Source organism: Cololabis saira, chromosome 8 (genome assembly GCF_033807715.1).
Source record: "Cololabis saira isolate AMF1-May2022 chromosome 8, fColSai1.1, whole genome shotgun sequence".
Lineage (NCBI taxonomy): Eukaryota > Metazoa > Chordata > Actinopteri > Beloniformes > Belonidae > Cololabis > Cololabis saira.
Window position 1 is genome coordinate 36,949,138 of NC_084594.1, and position 21,872 is coordinate 36,971,009.

Here is a 21,872-nt window from a genome sequence, read left to right on the forward strand (position 1 = left end):
TTTGAGTTTCAGTTCTGTCCCTCCTGTTTCCCATTTGCCCTGATTGTGTCTGCACCTGTGTCTCGTCGTGTCTCGTTATCCCCTGTGTATATCTGGTCTTGTCATTCCTTTGTTCCCTGTCGGTCCGCACTGTTTCAACCTCCGTGTCTCCTCGTAGTTTTTGCCTTCCTTGATCCTGGTTTTTTGTTAATCCTGCTCTGCAGCGCTTTGTTTTTTCCTTTTTGTAAATAAACCCTTTTTTGTTGTGAACTCCTGGCTCCTGCTCTCCTGCGTTTGGGTCCTCGACAAAACCGAATCACAACAGAACAGACCGACCAGATGGACCCAGCAGGAGAGCGCCTCACGCTGATGGAATTTTTGAAGAACATGCACTGGGCCGAGGAGGGGGAGTATGGGGACCCGTTTTTGGGGACACGCCTGGCTCTGGGTGGGCCCAGGAGCCTGCAGGCTCAGGGGAGGCAACGACGACGGCGACGGCCTCAGCCCCAGCCTGTTCCTGCTCCCTGGGAATCGGCCGAGAACATGCGCTGGGCCGAGGAGGAGGAGTATCGGGACCCCTTTTGGGGAACACGCCTGGCTCTGGGTGGGCCCAGGAGCCTGCAGGCCCAGGGGAGGCAACAACGACGCCGTAAGCACCAGCCCCAGCTTGTTCCAGCTCCAGCTCCTGCACCCGTCCCTGTTCCAGTGGTGGTCCCGGACGCACCTCCCCATGTTCCAGTGGTGGTCCCGGACGCACCTCCCCATGTTCCAGTGGTGGTCCCGGACGCACCTTCCCATGTTCCAGTGGTGGTCCCGGACGCACCTTCCCATGTTCCAGTGGTGGTCCCGGACGCACCAGCCCCTGCTCCGGTGATGGTCCCGGACCCCCCCAGCCAGCCCAGAGGACCCGTGTACCCCCCCAGCCAGCTCCGAGGACCCGTTTCCCCCCCCCCAGCCGGCTCCGAGGACCCAGGTCGCCCCCCCAGCCAGCTCCGAGGACCTGGGTCGCCCCCCCCAGCCAGCTCCGAGGACCCGGGTCGCCCCCCAGCCAGCGCCTCGGACCCGGGTACCCCCGCAGCCAGCGCCTCGGACCCGGGTACCCCCGCAGCCAGCGCCTCGGACCCGGGTACCCCCGCAGCCAGCGCCACGGACCCGGGCCCCCACTCAGGCAGCTCCGAGGATCCTCTGCCCCCCGACACCGGCTCCCCGCATCCTGTCTGCTCCTGTTCCGGCTCCCTGCATCCTGTGTGCCCCTGTTCCGGCTCCCCACATCCTGTCTGCCTCTGTTCCTGAGGCGGTCCCGCCGCCAGTCTCTGATCCTGAGGCGGTCCCGCCGCCAGTCTCTGTTCCTGAGGCGGTCCCGCCGCCAGTCTCGGTTCCTGAGGCGGTCCCGCCGCCAGTCTCCATTCCTGAGGCGGTCCCGCCGCCAGTCTCCGTTCCTGAGGCGGTCCCGCCCATCTCTGTTCCTCTTCCTGAGGCGATCCTGGATGGATCTGCCCAGCCTCGAGAACGGCCCTCTGGCCGGTGTGCCTGGTCCCGAGTCTGGTTCCGGGGTTGGCCCCACAAAATGACTCTCCGGTTGGCCCGGCCCCGTCGGCGTCCTCCAGAACTCTCTCGCCGATCTGCCCGGCCTCGAGGCCGGCCCCCGGAACTTTGGCCGTGTGTGGCCTGGGCCCTCCTCCAGGCCCCCTCCGCCCACCCTAGGTTGGGACTGTTGGGACATCTGGGATCTGTCCCTGGGGGGGGGGGGGGTACTGTCAGGGTTTGACACTTCCCACCAGTTTTTGAGTTTCAGTTCTGTCCCTCCTGTTCCCCATTTGCCCTGATTGTGTCTGCACCTGTGTCTCGTCGTGTCTCGTTATCCCCTGTGTATATCTGGTCTTGTCATTCCTTTGTTCCCTGTCGGTCCGCACTGTTTCCACCTCCACAGGAGGTTTTTGCCTCCTTGATCCTGGTTTTTTGTTAATCCTGCTCTGCAGCGCTTTGTTTTTTCCTTTTTGTAAATAAACCCTTTTTTGCTGTGAACTCCTGGCTCCTGCTCTCCTGCGTTTGGGTCCTCGACGGTCAGTTCCACCTAACTTTCCCAAACTCGGCACATTTGCGCCGTGAGCTCATCCGCGCGGTTGCTACGCGCGACGGACTCTTTTCAAAGCAAACTGGTACGGTTTAGTAAAGACGGGAGGGGATATTTTCTCCTTGCACGCCGCGCTGATGCAGTTCCAACTATTCGCTCAGCACGCAAACACGCGTGCGAGCCACTTCCTCTTCCAGAGCTGAGAAACGTCACCTAGTGTTGCTTAAATGTGGAAAAATGTGTGTAAAATTAGCATATATTAATGCAGTATGAACAAGAATGTTATAATGTAGACATATAGAATTATCATACTGGTGTTAGTGTATGCAAGTGTTAATTCAAGGCTAAGGCAAAATATCGAGATATATATATCATGTATCGTGACATGGCCTAAAAATATCGAGATATTAAAAGGCCATATCGCCCAGCCCTACTGTGTACATTTGTTAGAGCGAGCTCATGAAGGTATGCCGTTTGGAAGAAACTGATATAACTCTTTAGCTATGTCATTCGCCCAATTTCTACAGAACCACAGTCAGAGTATTTTCAAATTAAAATCCAAACATATGCATTTTTGTGCCTCTTCATTTCAAAAAGTGTTACCTTATGCTTCTTATTGAGATGCACTGAAAAACAAAATTTCCTGTTCCAATGGAAATGTCTTCAAAAGTGTGTCAAAGAAGGTGTGGCAGCAATGTAGAATATATATGTTTAACAATATGGAAAAGTTAGAACAGCATTAAAGGTCATTGCAGCTAGTCTGAATGCCAGCTGGATGACTTTTGACAGTGTGCTAATTAAACTATTTCTGCAGCACAGGCTGGAACATCACTCCAGTGTTCTGAAGATGATTTTCAAGGCTATAAAAAATATTTATTTATACCACTTCTATATTAGTTATTAGGGGTGTAACGGTATTTGTATTCGTCCCGTCCCGTCACGGTACGGGGGTCACGGTTCGGTTCACGCAGTCATACGGCGAATACGTCTGACTGAGTTAAAAAAAAAAAAAAAAAAAAAAAAATCAATCATCGTTTTTTTTCCCCCTTATAAATATCAACAGTCACGTTCCATTACAGACCTAAATGTGTGCTAGTCTGTGCATATCAATAAATATATGTGCAATTCATATATCATCATAAATTGTAGGCTATAATAACGATAAAATGTTCTAATTCTTAATTTACAACTGTCCTGAACGCATCAGGGCCGTGTGCCAACGTGGATTGGCTGTAAAGCCTGATTTATGGTTCTGCGTTAAATCGACGCAGAGCATACGCCGTAGGGTACGGCGCAGTCTACGGCGAGGTTATGCGGCGACGCGCAACCTTCGCCGTAGGCGCTGCGTTGGTGTAACGCGGTACCATAAATCAGCCTTAACAGTCACAGTGAAGGAGATAGCGCTAAAGTTTAAAAGAGGACTAAATTTGTACAAAGTTTTGAATGTTACCCCGTTTTCAACGTTACCTGGATTATTTTGGGTTATGGAAGAGTCAACTACCGTTGGTGAGTGAGTGTAACCTTCATAAATAGTTTATTTATCAGTTTCTTGACCAGCTGCCTATTTTAATGTGCTTGTGTTGTTGTGAACGAGACCGCTGAGTCTATTCTCTGTTATAGAGCTCAGATATGATGTTATAGACCGCTGTGTCTATATCTATCTAAATAGATTGTGTAATTTAGACCAGTTATGTTTTTTTTGTATTTACATTGTATCAAAGAATGAACTGAGTCAGTCCGTGACTACCTGAGTTTTCAGAGCCATGTGATTGACAGCTGTCAGGCCTGTGTGTGTGTGTGTGTGTGTGTGTGTGTGTGTGTGTGTGTGTGTGTGTGTGTGTGTGTGTGTGTGTGTGTGTGTGTGTGTGTGTGTGTGTGTGTGTGTGTGTGTGTGTGTGTGTGTGTGTGTGTGTGTGTGACTTTACTCTGCTTTCTGCAGCATAGGCCTATAGGCTTGGCTCAATAAAAGTGAGAATAAATGTAGTTTGATGGTTAGGATGATGTTGTTGAACGTTAAAATGACTATCATAAGGGCCCATGGAGAATGCTCCGCCCCCAGACGGCTCTGCCCATATGCAGCAGTAGAGGAGACCGGGTTCAAGTATTTATTAAAAGTGCTCGAGCCTCGTTACAATGTCCCATCCCGCGCTCACATAAACCAGTCCGTGGTAAAATTAAAAACACTAATGCACAAGTTAAATGTTTTATTCTATTTATTTTACACTTTAATAAGAGATGCTTTTTAGTTTTGTAGCCAATTGAACAAACTTTAACTTTCAAATGCTATGATCAAAATAAAGGAAGAAAAAACTCGTCTTATACATTTGGGACTTTTTGTAATTTTTTTCCCGTTGTACCGAACCCGTACCGAACCGTGACCCCTGTACCGAGGTACGTACCGAACCGTGACTTGTGTGTACCGTGACACCCCTATTAGTTATGTAAGATGTATTGATACGGGGAACTCTTTTACCTTTAAGGATACAGATGTGGTCGCCCCCACCAAGACCAGTGTTACCCTAGGCTGTCCTCAACAAGAAGAAGGTGGCCTTCAGGACCAAAAACAAGGAGGAGATGAAAGCAGCACAGAGGGAGGTGAACCGCTGCCTGAAGGTGGCAAAAGACATGAGGGGTGTCTGGGAAGGTGTCAAAACCATCACAGGACACAAAGCAAGGACCAGCACAGAGGGGGGAGGTGTGGAGAGAGCCAATGACCTGAACAACTTTTTCAATTGAAGGTTCAGCCACTCCACTCCACCCCCCACCGTCCCTGCTACCCCCCGCCCCCTCCTCCCCCTCCCTCCAAGTGCATTTCCACCCACACAGCGCAGCAGCACTCTCCTCTTTTCCTCCTCCCCAACAGCCCCAGGCAGCCCCCCACCTAGCCTTCTCCCACAACAGCCACCACCCCCTCCACCGCCCCTCCCTCCCCTTCCACAGTCCCCTCCCAATTTCACGGCTGACCAGGTGAGGGGAGAACACCGCAGACTTCTGCTACAACTCTGGAACGTGTTACATCATGTTTGCAGATGACACAGCCATCATGGGGTGTATCAGAGACGACGCAGTGGAGGAGTACAGGAGCCTGGTGAGGAACTTTGTTGTCTGATGCCGCACAAACAACCTGCAGCCCAACACCTCAAAGACTAAGTAACTGGTCATCGACTTCTGGAGGGATAGGCCCAGTCCTAGACTGTGGATGGACTACAAGCTGGACTGGACAAGCAACATGAAGCAGCTGTACAAGAAGGCCCAGAGCAGGATATACTTCCTGAGGAGGCTAAGATCGTTCAACATCTGCAAGAAGCTCCTGGGGATGTTTTATCAGTCTGTGAGCCAGTGTCCTGTCCTACGCTGTTGGTGTGTTGTGGAGGGAGCACTTCAAAGGCAGACCTCTCCAGGTTAGAGAAGCTGATCAGGCGCACCGGCTCCATGGTTGGCATGAAGCTGGACCCTCTGGAGACAGTGGCAGAGAGGAGAACAGTGCATGAACTTCTGGCTATCATGGACAATGCCAGCCACCCTCTGCACGCTGTCATCAGCACCCGGAGAAGCCGGTTCAGTGAGAGGCTGCAGATTTTAGATTTTTGAATCATCTACAGTTGCCCAAACGATCAGATGCAAACTCTACTAACTTAGAGAGGCCAATTACACTATAAGAACTGAGGGATGCAACGCATACCATGCATAACGGTAAATTGCCAGGCATTGACGGATCCCTCCTGAATTTTACATTACTTTTTGGGAGGAGATGGGTCCTTTTCTTTTAGACATGATTATTTTTTTGTTTGACAAAGGCAGATTTTCAAGGGATGTTAACACGGCCCTCATCTCTTTGCTGCTGAAAAGGTAGAGACCCCACTGACTGTTCCAGCTACTGTCCCCTTAGCCTCCCAAACACTGATCTAAAGATATTTGTGAAGCTTCTCGCCCACCGCCTCGAATCCCATATGCCAGAATTAGTCACTTCTGATCAAACGCGCTTCATTAAATCAAGGCTGGCAGCTGATAATATGAGGCGCCTTCTTCACATCATTGATGCCGCAACTGGCCATAACACACCTTTATCAGTGCTTTCGCTCGATGCTATGAAAGCCTTTGATTGTTTAAAGTGGTCATATCTGTGGTCTGTCTTGGAGATGATGGGCTTTGGCAGCACCTTTTTTGGGATGATTAAACTTTATACTCTACTGTAATCCCTCTGCACAAGTCCTGACTGGTCAAATTTTCTCCGCTCTCTTTCCAGTTTCTAAGTCCTCACGCTAGGGCTATCCGTTGAGTTGTGCTCTGTTTGTGCTTTCCTTGGAGCCACTAGCTCAAGCGATCCGCCGGTCCTCTTTGGTCTCGCCCGTCTCTGTCCATAACACACCACACCATCTGGCTTTGTATGCGGACGACCTTTTAGTCTTCCTGGAAAACCCTCCCCAGTCATTACCACCTCTTTTGTCCATATGTGAGGAATTTGGAAATATGTCAGGTTTTAAAATTAACTGGTCGAAATCTGCTCTCCTACATCTGAATGACTCTGCCAAACAATCTCTTCTTCCAGCTAACATTCCTGTAGTACAGGGGTGGCCAACCCTGGTCCTCTAGAGCCACACTCCTGCATGTTTTAGATGTTACCCTGCTTCAGCACACCTGATTCTATTTAATGGTCCGAATTAGCTTGTCATCAAGGTCTTCACAATTCTGTTGATGACACAGGTACTCATGGTGTGTTGAAGCAGGGTAACATCTAAAACATGCAGGAGTGTGGCTCTCGAGGACCAGGGTTGGCCACCCCTGCTGTAGTACAACAGTCTAAATATTTAGGAATTGACATTGTTTCCTATTTAAATCAGATTGTTAAGTATAACTATTATCATGCCCTAGACATTGTCTTGAAGGACATGGACCGGTGGAATAGTCTCCCTATTTCTATCAAAGCTCGGGTATCTATTATAAAAATGAATGTCCTACCCAGGATCAATTTAATCAGCTCTATGGTCTTTTTTCCTCCTCTATCTGAATGCTGGCGCAAACTCCAATCTGTAGTCATCAAATTTATCTGGAATCGAAAGCTCTCCCGTCTGAAATTGTCTACTCTACAGAGGATGAGGGAGGATGGTGGAATGGCCGTTCCTAATTTTGAACTTTACTCCTGGTCGTTTGTGCTCAGGCCTTTGCTTTCCTGGTTTGATCCACATTCCTCTGTATGTTCCCGCATGTTAGAAACTCGCATAGTGGATCCTTTGGCACTTGAAGATATCCTTTTTATTAATATGTCAAAAAACCAATGTCAGTTACGTTTCGGTCCCATTATTTCTCATCTGGTGAAGATTTGGCGATTAGCAGAAACACACTGCCATATTTCTTGCAATTGGCATACTTTTTCTCCAATATTTAATAATAAAGAACTCCTGATTGGTGGAAGACCTATTTCTGCTCCCCAATGGGAACATAAGGGTGTTCACTATCTTAAGACATTTAGAAGGACCAAGGACTACTTTCTTTTCCTGATATCAAGGATGGATTTGATCTGCAAGGTTCTTCCTTTTTCTTTTATCTACAGTTGAAAGCAGCTCTCAGGGCTCATGGTGTCCCCTGGCAAAGGTCTTTACCTGCTCACCTGCTTCGAGAATTGTTGGTTAAAGATGCCAAAAATAAGATGATGGTATCTAAGATCTATCATTTTTTGCTGGTTATAGACCTTGTTACACTCCCGATAGAGAGGGTTTGGAAGAGAGTCACGATTTGTATGGTAGTACGTGTGGTCCAGCATTTATGAAACATCTCGCAACCCAGACCATCAGCACATTCATTTTAACTTTTTACACAGAACATACCTTACCCCTGTTAGACTTCATCATATGAAGGTCATTAATAACCCTGTAATAATCTGTGCTTGTTACAGACTCAGGGCACTTTTATTCACATGTTTTGGGATTGCCCTCCCGTTGGTCAATTCTGGAGCATGTTGCATCCAAACTGTCTGGATTGCTACAAATAACAGCACCTGTGTCTATATGTGTGTTGGTTCTGAATGACCTATCCATCCTTAATATTTCCAAGCTTAATAAGTCTTAATAAGGTAATTTTCACTGGATTGACTGCAGTCAAGAAAATGATTGCTACCGCCTCGTTTTCTTACAGTCAAGGCCTGGATCCTTTCCTTTTTGGACGTTGTGTATCTGGAGCTCTCCACAGCCCGAATCAATGGTGCTAATGAGCGCATTCTAGATTATTGGCTTTGTACTGCTGATTTGCTGAAAAGACATGCTGTGATTTTTTCCTAATTTTCTGTCACTAGTGCTTTCATTTTTTGTGTGTTCCCCGTTATCTGGTTCCCTCTGTCTTGTCAGTCTCGTCTTATATGTTGGTGTATGTGTCTATCTTTATATTGTGTATACTTTTCATTAAGTATTATTTTTGTTGTTGTTTGTTTTGTTTTTGTTTTTCATTATTAGTATTTCGTAGCGTTTTGTGCCCTGTTGACATGTTCCCCCATCCTGGGCAGTTCTTTGCTTGTGGTATTGTTTATTTGTACTATGATTGTTTAAAAATAAATACAAATTTTATCACAAAAATAAATAGGTCTGAGACCTCGCCATGCCAATAATTTATGTAAACATAAATACATACACACTTCCCTCGCTTTATTGGAATAATTTGCAACACTGTTCCTTGGTAGATGCTTTACAAATGCATCTCCTTAGTGACGCCTGTTTCCGTGGAGAAGCATCAGGGCAGGAGTGGTTAGTGAATCTGCGCTGTGTGTGAATATACCAGGCATTAATTGGAAACCAGAAGTAAAAGGGACATGAAACGGTGGGTACCTCGACAAATTCCATTGATATTTAACCCCAAAAATCTGAGCAAAATTGTAACAGCAAATGAAATGATTATTTGGAAAAAAAGAAAAGAGAGAAAAACAATGTAAGCAAACCGCAGCAACATCAGTTAAACCGCTACCCTCACACAACGGCATGCGCCACATCCCAGTTAATCCCACAAAAAACCTAGACCATATTAAATTATCACCCAAACACTATGTGCCCTTGTGTCTGTCAAAGTCTGACACACATATTGCTCAAGCACACGGCTGGTGCAGGGAACTGGGAGGCGAACAAGCCACCGTCCCACATTCAGTCGTTTTTAAAAACAAGTGAGGACCTACAGTACTTCTTCATTGTTAGATAATCCTCTAACAGTATACAACCCGTTCAGACATTCTGAATAAATAATTGATTTGATACTTTATAGTAACAAAAAATATAAATAGTGTAGTGTGTTGCTTTTTCTGCATTTATCTTCCAAATGCCATTTTATTAATTATTAGCAACATATTGTCGGATATGGTATAAAACCATGCATAGTAATCAAATTTCAACAAATTTTAACCTACAAACAAGTCCCCAGGCAGCAGACACAACCATGCAAAGGTCAAATAAATAACGTTTGCACAAAGTAGAAAAAATATACCACAAATAAATAATGCCATTTGAGATAACCCTATGACAACAGAATATATTATCTACAAATATGTATGGAAAGAGAGAAGATAAATACATTTAAAAAAAGGGGGGGGGGGGGGGGGGGGGGTACTCAGAGACAACAGTAGTAGATTTATCATAAACCATTGAAAAGGGGTGCCAAACTTAACTAAATCTATTTTCAGAACTTCGGGCAATGAATGTTCTTTTCTAAGTCCATACACAACATAATATCTATTATCCAGTATGAATGTGAAGGAGGAGCTGGATCTTTCCACCTTAATAAGATAGCTATCCTGGCAATTAATGAAAATGAGAGCATTCTTTGTTTGAAACGTGGTAATTCCAGCTCACGGGCAACTCCAAAGATGGCAGAGAAGAAGTTTGGCTTAATCTCACAGTGCAAAATTTCAGATAAAAGTATGCAGGACTGACTTCCAAAAATTAGCCAGAGAGGGACAAGACCAAAACGTGGATTTTTCTGCATTTATAATGGCAAAGAAGGTGGTTAGTGTGTTTTCCCACCCACTACTGTCTCATGAACATTTTATTTTCAAGTTATTTTCAAATAGCTTTGGGATGGAATCCTTTGCCTGATGAGATCAAGGCAGGATCAGTGTGGTAGTCAGCCTTCTCTCCACCAAGTACACACTAAAAAACAGAAAATCCCTCCTAATTTTCTTGGGTACGTGAAGCCTACCCTGGAAAGTGTGACCTTGGGCTTTTGCCTAGTCAATAGATAGGAAAGGCTATACAAGTTTTGCATACTAAAAGAGGATTCTCCTTGTTTTTAAACCAGCAGGGAGCCTTGTAATACCAGCCTGGAGTAGGTCAAACAATACCTCCCTTCAACTTCCACTCCGTTTACTTTGTCTTGAGCACCTGCTGTCAGTTGTAAATTAAAGGGTCCAACGCATGAAAGGGTGTACAGTATATGTGGGAGGGCAGCACAAAAGGATTAATTGTCAGCACAGTAAGAAGAGCCCTCTTTGGCCCTGTTTCTCTCTTCCATCTCTCCTCAGAGACCCCAGGGCGTCTGCTCACAAGGCCCTCAAAGCAGCTTAACATCACTGCCAAACCAGATCCCTGTGCGTTAATGAGGGTACATCTGTGATGACTGGCCTTTATAGCTGGCAGCAGTTTATATATTTGTCAGCTGGATATCTGCTGGTTAGTTAAATAGAAAGAAAACCGTAAACAAGCAAACAAATAAAAAAGAATCACTGCGGTTAGAAATTAACTGTAATGAGAAGACTCTTAAACAATTCCATGCCTAATCAGGCAGGCCCCCTGCTTGACCACTGTCTTTCTTTCACTATTCTGAATGCCCTGTTTTTAGATAGTGGTTAAATTATATGATAAATACTGGAAAATGTCATAAAAACAGCAACAGTTTGAAAAATTCAGCTTTGTGGATGATAATAGAATCAAAGCCCCAGCAGTCAACATATAGTGGCAAAAAGAACATGTGGAAATTACTAGTTTTCTGCAATAATTTGTCTCAAAATGTTATTTAAATCACAATGATGTGTTGGGCCAAAGTCCGGTGTGAACTATGGATTGTGTGATTATATGAACAGTTGAGGCCTTGGGTCAGCTTTGAGGCCCAGTTCTGGGGCCTCAGGCTGAGACCAGCCTCGAATTTATGATACCTGACTGCATGGTTTGGAACAAAGGAAAACCCCCATGGTGTCTCCAAGCAGAATTTGAATCTAAGGCCCTTCAGTGATATGGAACAGCCCTCTGATTGGACATGGACCCCAAACTGCAGGAAGGGCCGCATTGACTTCCTGGGCTCAGCTATAAAGAGCAAAGCACCCCTCTCTTCTTCCTCTCTTCTCCTCTGCTCTGCTTTGTTTCTCTTCCCCTCCAGGTCCCAGCTCCCCTTTTTTAGCATGAAGAGCGACCTAGCTATGAGCTGGTCCCTCCATGATCGTTGACCGAAGAAGCGTCTGTTTGCAGCGCTGCAGCGAGTGACCCACGAGGTTCTGAGCCCCAGATGAGCCGAACCAGGGACCCTGCATGCCTCGACGTGTATGCCTTTGGGCCGACCTAGAGCTGAAGGAGGCTCAGCCGCTGTCCCCATGCTGCATCCCCTCATCCACATGGAGACAAGGACTATAGAGTGAGAGAGAGCCGCTCTTTATCAGGATCCCCTGCTGAGCCTAACCATCCTTTGTTCATCAAAGAATCCTGACAGGCCAAACCAAACCACCCTTTTTCTTCAACTACAAAGATTCACGTAAGAGGCTGTTTCGTGTCTGGGCAGAGAAACTTAGTTAAGTTAAGTTTAACACAAGTTTAGTTTTTCGTTGTGAGCTGGACCGCTGATCCCGTCACAACTGTGCTCATATTTCCCCTCTCAATTCTCTCCTACTAACTCCCCCACACACACGCGCACGCTCTTATCTTGGTCATAAAACCTCCGAGCTTGTTTCACAGGATGAGACAAAATCTCGTCCGCCATTTTGAGTCACATGACACACACACGCACACACACACTCTTAGCTGTCCATCGTGTACGATGACGACACTTGCTCCAGGGCAGGGAAGGGGGGAGGGGGGGTCAGCGCTGCTGTTGCTGGTGCCACTTGATGTGGCTGTCGAGGCCAATGCGTGAGCCGCACATCCTTCCACAGGTGGGGCAGGGGAGCCCGGACATTGGGGGAATGCCGGCTGTCCTCCGATGTCGCTGGGCATGTCTCTCAGACCTTCTCTGATGATTGCTGTCATCTATTTGTGTGATTGCCCTGAGGCAAGTATCTCTCCAATCACATGCCACTTTCAAGCTGTGTGGGGCTGATGGCAGTGCGCTTCAGAAGGTCCTTGGTGTAGTCCTTGTAGCGTCTCTTTTGGCCACCAGCAGCACGCTTTGCGTCTTGTAGTTGTCCGTAGAGGACTTGGCGGGGCAGGCGGTGTTCAGGCAGTCGAATTGTGTGACCTATTCACCATAAGTGTCTTTTGGCTACAGCTGCTTCCATACAGCTGGAATGGGTGCTCTTCAGGATCTCCGAGTGAGGTACTTTATCTTCCCAGGACAGACCAAGTATTTTTTGAAGGCAACGGATGTGGAAGGCCTCCAAGTTTGTTATGTTCCTTCTGTATGGCGTCCATGTTTCTGCCCCATAGAGCAAGGTGGACACGCACACTGCGTTACACACACACACACACACACACACACACACACACACACACACACACACACACACACACACACACGTAATCTGAAGTTTTGTGTCCATTTTCCTGATTACATCAGGTGGTGCCCCGTTTTGATTAATTCATTTTGAAGATTCAATTTGATAAATAATCTACTTTATTAATTATTAAGGATTGTCCTCCGACAATCATTAATAACTCTTCGAGAACTGAACCAGCACCCCCTCTGTGGCACAACAGAGGAAAATAATAATAAACACAATGTGATCAAACAAAAATAAGGGAGTGCACACCTTATTATATATTTATAAACAATTATCCCCTGGGATTAAGAAAGTATTCTGATTCTGGTACTGGAGGAAAAAAGGTGGATTTTTCTTTGGCAGCAGTGACTGCAAACAAGTGCTTTTGGTATCTCTTGCAGCTGGTAGAGCAGCCGTCTCACAGTTAGAAGGTCCTGGGTTCAATTCCTGCCATGCCCAGGACTGACTTAGGTAGGAGCACTGTCCTGTTTGTCTCAAACATAGCTTTGTTGTAGATATGCTAGTATAGACTTACACTGCAGGGGTACACCAACATGATCCACTGATCAGTGCCCATCACCCCTCCTTCTCTTTCCATTCTCAGTCATTAATTATAAGTATCTCATAACCATCATTGTTCTCCATTGTTCTTGTAGTTTGTTGTGCTGGACTGCCCCCTCCTTTTCTCTTCTGTGCATGTTTGCAGGCCAGAGCTTCAGAAGCTGCATGCTGACCTGCAGTCCCACCCTCTGATCATCCCACTACTTGCTTCCACCTGCCTGTATGGATATCTGGTAGATAACTGCTGACTTCCTGACCTGCAGTCCCCTCCCCGCGATCAGCCTATGCCAGGTGGCTGGTTCTCGGCTGGGTCTTGGTCGGTCGCCATGGGTTCCCTGACTGCCTTCTCCCGTGGTCATGGGGGCTCCGCCTGGGGCTTCCCTCTGTCACCTGCTGGGAGGGGGCCAGGCTTGCTGGCGGGGCATTTCCTCCTGTCCCTCTTCTGGTCCTACGTGGGGCTGCTGGTGGCCTGGATTCGGGTTTCTCAATTGTCGACTTCTGGTCTCTTGGGTGGCGTGGCGCCTCCTCCACTCTGGTTGCAGTTCAGGTAAACTCTTGTTTTTCACATCTGGGGTGGACTTTCCAGGCATCGACTTGTAGGAAGAGAAGCTATGGCCCTAAACTGTCTGATGTTATTGTTTTTATCTAACTGTGGACTGATTGATTCTTAAACACTAAGATGACTTTGGATGACTTTGCATCCTTTTTTTCGAGCTTGATGCAGATCAGCTACTATTGATTGTGTGTTCAGAGCTCTCTTTTTCGCATGACATATGGTCCGCATCTGCAGATGCTTCTTAAGAAAAGCAAACATAAAATATTTGTCTTTAATCTATCATATTTGCTCTCAATGACACCTACAAATTAAATTCAACAAGTGGACTAAAGGTATTAAAACTGTTAATTAGAATTTGTTGAAGCAAATTGAAACAAAATACATTTGTTGTGCGTTATAATCTGCAACACATAGTGTTTGTCTTTTATTGTAATTTAGATCAGATCCCTTTGTTTGGCAAGTTATTCAGAAAAACATACTTTTCCATGTACTTTCACATATATTTACATGTTTTTGTTTCCACTGTTTCAACATGGTGGACAGCAACACCAGGTTCCCCAAGCAGAATGCAAAAGGAAATAAGGGGGGAAAAAAACCTGTAAACTAAACTTCTTGACATAAAACATGCATATACAAAACATTACATTACATGGAGGTGAAAAACATACACTTTATGGAAGATCAGTTTTATGTATAGTCATATATGTATTTTATTCTGTGAAATAAAGAAACCAAAGATCAGTCATTTTCAGCCCCTCATATTGCTGCATGCATCTCACGTTGCCCTGTTCTAAATCTGGTTTCTGTTCTGCCTGAAACTATGGAAACCAACTCACAAGCTGCATCCGTGTTCAGGCAGTATAAATAACTGTCATTATCATTTATTTAGTTTTGCTTTCATAGTCACACTTTGATGGTGCAAGAAAGCTCAGTTATCACTGAATAACTTGAAACTGGCACAAATAATGAATAATAATAAACAATAGTTATACATAATAATTTACTGAACATTGATTATTAAAAATCAGATATTGCTTTTGACTTGTGGCTAAACTACTCTGTTGAGCTACAGTAACAGACTAGTAACTGAATTTGTAAATAACAATTATGAACATTTGGGCAGCACAGTGGCTCAGTGGTTAGCAATTTTACCTCACAGCAAAAAGGTTCCTGGTTCGACTTCTGGCTCCAGGAGACTTTTTGTGTGGAGTTTGCATGTTCTCCCCGTACTTGCGTGGATTCCCTCTGGGTGCTCTGGCTTCCTCCTACAGTCCCAAAATATGTATGCTAGGTTGATTGACAATTCGACCTAGGCGTGAGTGTATGTGCTTCTTTGTCTGTATACGTGATGGACTGGAGACCTACCCAGGGTGTACTCCTGCCGCTTGTGTGTCCTGAGCCGGGAAATCCTTAATATTTCTACATTTTTAAGTGGTACACTGCGCTCAAAAATCTGTCAAAATGTTTTAGTGACTTTGGTAGCGACGAATTTGCTCCTAATTATATAGCACTGGCAAGCAACCATCATCCAACATCTAGTCCATGTTACCTTACTATGATTAGATGCCAAGCCAATGTTTTTAGGATAAATCCAATTCAAATCTATATCAGAATCCAATTATAATAAAAATTGTCGAATACAACGTTGTTCCGACCTCACACTAACTACACTACTAACGTCTGCTACCGCTGGCAACGATTAAGCAATCAGAGAACACAACGTAGTACGACACTTACCTGTATTTTTCTGTATTGGTTACAACTGAACGATATTCTGAGTTATTGTGAATGAGTTGAATAAAGTTCGACTTACCAGGGGCCTCATCTATAAAGCTTGCTTGTGCAGAAAAAGCGCCTGAAAGTTGCAGAAGCCGCCATCTACGCAAAGCTTCGGATCTAAAAAGAAAAAACTAACCGAAAAATCTGCGGATCCCTACGGCAACCCTCACCCTCCCGTAAGAATCTACTTAAGACATGGGGAACTGGCGACGCATGCGGTGAGGTGGTGAAATGCAGTCAGATACATGTCATACTCCCAGTGACTGCGTCCACACGCACTCAACAACCTCTTTAAAACGTGAAGATTGGCAATAACACGAATGTGGACTGCATGTAAACATAGTCAATGTCATCACATATCAGACTTACAGATCCATTTACACCCAAGCCGGCACCATCATAGATCCATGTGTTCCACGACGAGTAAGCCATTACGCAGGCATTTGCAGGACGTACATATATCATACTCCCATCCTCAAATGAGTGGTTAATAGCAGCGGTCTAATCATCTAATGATCAATCGTGAAAAGGTGTGTGACAATCAGTCTAATTGCTGTGTAAGAATATAAAATGCACAGTGACAGCCGTGCGTAATGCTGCGCAATGTATGCGCTGGCACTACTCGAGGACCACGGAAATGGTTGGATCAGGATGGAGAGACAATTCAGAGATCATGCAGATTTCCTGGCCCATGATGATGACTGGCTAATAAGCCGATTTAGATTCGCAAGAGCAGTGCTCTTGGATCTATGTGCTGAATTGGGACCAGCTTTAGAGAGACCGACCCGCCGGAATCGCGCCATCCCGGTGCACCTGCAGGTGCTGACGACTCTCGGTTTCCTGGCAACCGGCTCGTACCAGCGGGAATTAGGCGACAGGTATGTGATTAACAATAAATAATATTACATGTCCTGCCTAAAGCACCATTTGAGGTACGATATAATCACTTCTTTTTTTTCCTCTCCGAGCCGAAGAGGAAAAAGGAAAGTGTTCTGAATAAATAAGGTTGGACTATATAACAATTGCGTTCATAAGGATAAAGTTTTAAACAAAATAAAAATTAAAGAAATAGTCTCTTCTCCCCGTGTGTATCTGCCTGTCATGCCGGGTGCGCGCATGTTGTGTTTACTTTTAAGCCTGAATTATGGTTCTGCGTTACACCAACGTAGAGTATGGTGTATGGTGCGCGTCGCCACGTACCCTACGCCGTAGGCTCTGCGTTGGTGTGACGCGGAACCATAAATCAGCCCTGAGCAGCTCTGGGGGGAGGAGGGGGGAGCGGCTCCCGTCCCGTCTTCGCATCACTTTCGCACAGACAGTCTTGAGGATTTGCAATCACAGGCTGAGCCTACCGTTAGTTTTTAAACTGTAAAGTGGGGGGGGCAAATACATGATTTCGAAAAGTGGGGGGGGGACATGTCCCCCCTGTCCCCAGTGGTAATTGCGTCGTGGCAGCAACGGCGTGCTGTCACTCACTCGCTTTACTTTATTGTATACTATTTATATACTTATTCTAACTTTTACTGTGACCACCAAATAATGTGGTTTTCCTGTCCTCCACATCATCCACAACATCTAGATCTAAGTCTCGGTGAAAGTCAGTGTCACGGTGGCTGGATACCTCTCATTCATTCTGACGCCAAACAGGCTGCAGGAAGCCACTGCGCATGCTCAGTAGGCTCATCCATATGTATTTATGGTAAAAAGTGGGCGTGCAGAGGGCGGGATATGAGGCGGATTCAGCTGCGCAGCCTTCCAGCTGGACTGTGATTCATAAAGCGAACATTGTGTGCAAGTGTGCGTGCACATGGTTTTATTGATCCAGATTTTTTTTTGCGCCCGGCATTTTTCGGCTTTTGAGTGTACGTGCACTTTTAGTATGAATCCTAAGCAGTCCTTTTTAAATGAGGCCTCTGATTATTTTGTTTGGCTCTATATATGTTTTATCATACGCCTTATGTATGAAAATAGACCCGTTAATTGATATTGCGCCTAATGGTATGCAAAATACGGTAAATGGTATCATGGTGTTCACCACACTGAACATGCACCAGAGAAAGTAAAGGAGACGGTCGACAAGAAGACCATCACCACCAGCTGGATGTTCCTGAGACTACAGTTGGACATTTAGACTAAATGCATTTAAACAAGCCACAAATCTTCTGGGTTTCTGAGTTGCTTTCTATTGCGTTAGAGTCCCTCGGGTTTCCTGTAAAAAATGTTTTCGTCGTCATCATTATACATTTTTGTTTAAACTTGAAATCATGCTTTTTATGTATGTTTTTAATGTCTTTGTAAAGCTCTGTGATTCCCCCTGTTGTTGAATAAATAAACTTGTCTTGCCTTGAATCTGTGCAGCTACAAGGAGTCTTAAAACTACGATGACATTCTGGGGACAAATGTGCTGCCCAGTGTCAATAGCTTAGTGTCAGTCACCGGTCATGGGCCCTCCAACAGGATAATGACCTCAAACACACAACTAAAACAAAACACTGGTGTTGTGGAACAAAGGGAGTGCTGGTTCAGTTATTAGAGTTATTAATAACTGTCTTACGATAGTTATTAATAATGAAGATGAATTATCAAAATTAATACATCAAAACGGGGCCCCACCTGAATTATCAGAAAATAATGACTAAACAGCACAATCAGTCTCAAAGTAGTTGTTATTCTATGCGTGCCAGCCTGTTGCCAGGGGACTGCAATATAGAGTAACAGTGAAGGAAGGAAAGCAATGTTACAAATATGTGTAAAATAAACACAAATAACTTCTCTTTCAAATTAATCAGAATTTGTACATGTTTATTATTCAATGAACCAGATAGTGAAACAACACTTGGGATAAAGTTCTGATATCTAAACGACACATAAGCAACTGACTAAACATTCAACACAAACTTCAGATTACATACGTGTGTGTGTGTGTGTGTGTGTGTGTGTGTGTGTGTGTGTGTGTGTGTGTGTGTGTGTGTGTGTGTGTGTGTGTGTGTGTGTGTGTGTGTGTGTGTGTGTGTGTGTGTGTGTGTGTGTGTGTCAGTGCATATTCGTGTGTGTGTGTGTGTGTCACAATGGCTGTTCATACACGTAGTGTGGCAAAAGATGGGTGACAAAGTTCTTTTGTCTCATCCAGTGAGAACAAAAGAACTCGGAGGCTTTAGAGCCAAATAAGTGTGTGTGTGTGTGTGTGCGGGGGTTAGTAGGAGAGGATGAGATAAACAGAGAAGAAAGTAAAACCCAAGACACTAGAATAACTTCTCACCATCAGAAAACTAAGCTCTCCTAATGTTGCCCACACAGAGACGCACCAATGTGAAACTAACTTTACATGTGCGCTCTGGTCATTCAACTGGGAAATGAGGAAGGGCTTTGTTTTCTGTTGTGGAAGAACACGTCAACAAGATCCAGCAACATGGATGCAGCAATAGACAAACGATAAAATAAACAAACAAGCTAATAAACCCAGTTGTGATGGGATCAGCAGTCCGGTTCACAACATAAAACTAAACTAGTTAAATGTGTTAACTATGTTTCTCTCCCCAGACACAAAAACAGCCTCTTAAGTGGATGTCTGTAATTGATGAAAAAGGTGGTTTTGTCCATGGCAGACCACGCTCTGCAGGTGATCTTGGTAGAGCGTCTCTCCTTCCTGCTCTCCTGCTCTCCTCGTCTCCGTGTGGATGAGGGGATGCACCATAGGCACCACAGCCGGGCCTCCTTCAGTTCCAGGTTGGTCCGAAGTCACGTCATCGGGGCATGCAAGAGGTCACTTTGGCTCATCTGGGGCTCGTAACGTTTGCGGGTCACTCGTTGCACCGCTGCAGACTGTGGTGGCCATTTCAAGGCAACCGCTTCTTGGAGAAGGCTGGCCTGTAGCTAGTAGCTTTTCATGCTAAAATAGGAGCTGTGGCCTTCTTCATAGCTCACAGAGTGGGAGAGTGGAGAAGGCTGAGAGAGAAGTGAGCGAGAAAGGGGGGAGTGTGCTCTTTATAGCTGGGCCTGGGGTGCAATAAATCAGCAGGTGCCCCTCCTGCATTTTGGGCTCCATGCCCAATGAAGAGGCTATTCCTTTTAACCGAGGGGCTGTAAATGCAAAGCCTGCTGGGGCTTTGAGTCATTATGGAGGTCCTTTGTTTCAAACCATGTGATTAGCTTTAAGAAATTTAGGTTGGGCCTCAGAGCTATGTCTCAAAATTGAGATTAAGTCTTCCCATGTTTAACACAGGACTGTGGCCCAACATTGGACTATCTATCTATGATGTGTCCATCTACGAGTCCTGATCTACATCCTGTTGATCATCTGTGGAAACATCTGGCGAAGAAACCCTTGAAACCTGAGACAGCTGGAAACATTTGTTCCTGAGGAGTTAACCAGAAAAAAACCTGTCTACAGGTGCACAAGTCTCCCTGAGAGATACAGAAATCAACCCGTTGAAGTGATTCAGAAGTTGGTGCAGCAAAAATATTAAGTTGAGTGTCATATCATTCCGTCTGTCCCATCATTATCCTATTATTCTGTGAATCAAGTTTCAAAAGCAATGTCTGATTTTCATACAACACTGTAAAAGACAAAGCTAAAAGAGAGAAGTAGAAAACTGGTCCTGTATGAGCACTCAGTCCAGTGTTGAGGTGGATGTGGGCATGTGAAAGATAATTTAAATTTATAGTATCAACAGAAGGCTACTACTCTCTGTGGGGCGATTGCAGTGGTGAGAAGGTTCATTGGCTCACCATTAGATCAGAAGATATTTTCACCATCAGACTGACAACCACCTGACCGATCAGGCTGACCAGATTTTTCTCACTCTCGCGTCCCAAAACTTTTGAATTTTTTCTTTAAAAGCAAAGTATATAATTATGTTTTCTTATGGACCCCTAGACCTACAGTTTCAGTGTTAAAAGAAGCTCCAGTCATCACACAAATTCAACAATTAAACGCATATCTACTGTGTACTACAAGCTCAGCTCTGGCCCCTCAAACCATGATCTGGGTCCACTGAACGCAGCTAGAGATTGCCAGATGCGAGTCGACTTAGATCACAGGCTTACCTTGCCCCCGGAGATCGCAATGACCACCCTGCGACCAGACCTCGTCCTTTGGTCCAACTCCTGCCCGCTAGAGATACATCATCGAACTAACTGTTCCTTAGGAGGACCCCATCGAGGAAGCGTTTGAGCGGAAAAACCTGCGGTATGCCAACCTAGCAGCCGAAGCAGAGGGCAGAGTTTGGGTGCGCCTGTTGGAGGTGGGACGTAGGGGGCTGTAGGGGGATGTAGGGATGTAGGGGCTTTGTAGCCAACACAACAGCAAAGCTCCTTAGAGAAGTTGGAATCAGGGGACAGGAGTACAGAAAGACCATCAAAGAGCTGGCCATCACTGCCGAGAGGATGAGCCATTGGCTCTGGCTGAAGAGGAGTGACACCATCTGGGCTGCTAGGGGGAACTAACCACAGGACATAAACCCAGGCTTGATCAACCTTTGGTGGGCCTGCCTCAGTGGAGGGTGTCTTGTGGTAAATGGCCGAAACACCCTGTGATTCTGAGGTACACAACTAACGAATTGTCCTGGTGGTAAAGCCTTATAGCAGCCATCTTCAAACTCCCCTGGGAAATCAGAAGTGGTGCAAACACTAGGGATTCTAACATCTAGTCCTTTCAATGAATCTGTCCTTATGTTTTATTAAAAAGGTTGACAATACCCTGATATGCAGACTTCAATTAGTGAAAGCATTCACAGAACGTTGACATAAAGGCAAACATCTCTTCAAACCTTCATGCTGATCAGTGATTGTTTGGTTGGCAGAAAAGGAAGATTTAAAAAAAATGGTATAGGAAAGAATGTATGTTTGAGGCTAACACAGATTTCTTATTTATTTTTTCCATGACTGCTTTAAGTCTCCCAACAAAAAACAATCAGTAATTTCACACAGCAGAACTAAATGCGGCACATCTATAACCATTTCTCTGTGGAAATGTTTATAAAGTTAAACAACAAACGGGTCAAGATCTGTTGATCATAGATGCGCAGACGGCCCCAGGCAAGTTAAAGTAGAATCCTGGATGCTCTGTTTCATGAAACCTTAGAGGATTACGTAAACACCAGATCCACTTTACAGTAAATTAAAGATGTTGTAGACAGACAGTAGTACAGTACTCCCCCTACTTTTAGTCAAATCCTGTCTCCCTTCACTGGTTTCTTGCATCACTGCAGTTTTTATTTTTTTTTAGTTTAGTTTATTTCAGTCATGACATCACAAAAAAAATAAAAAAT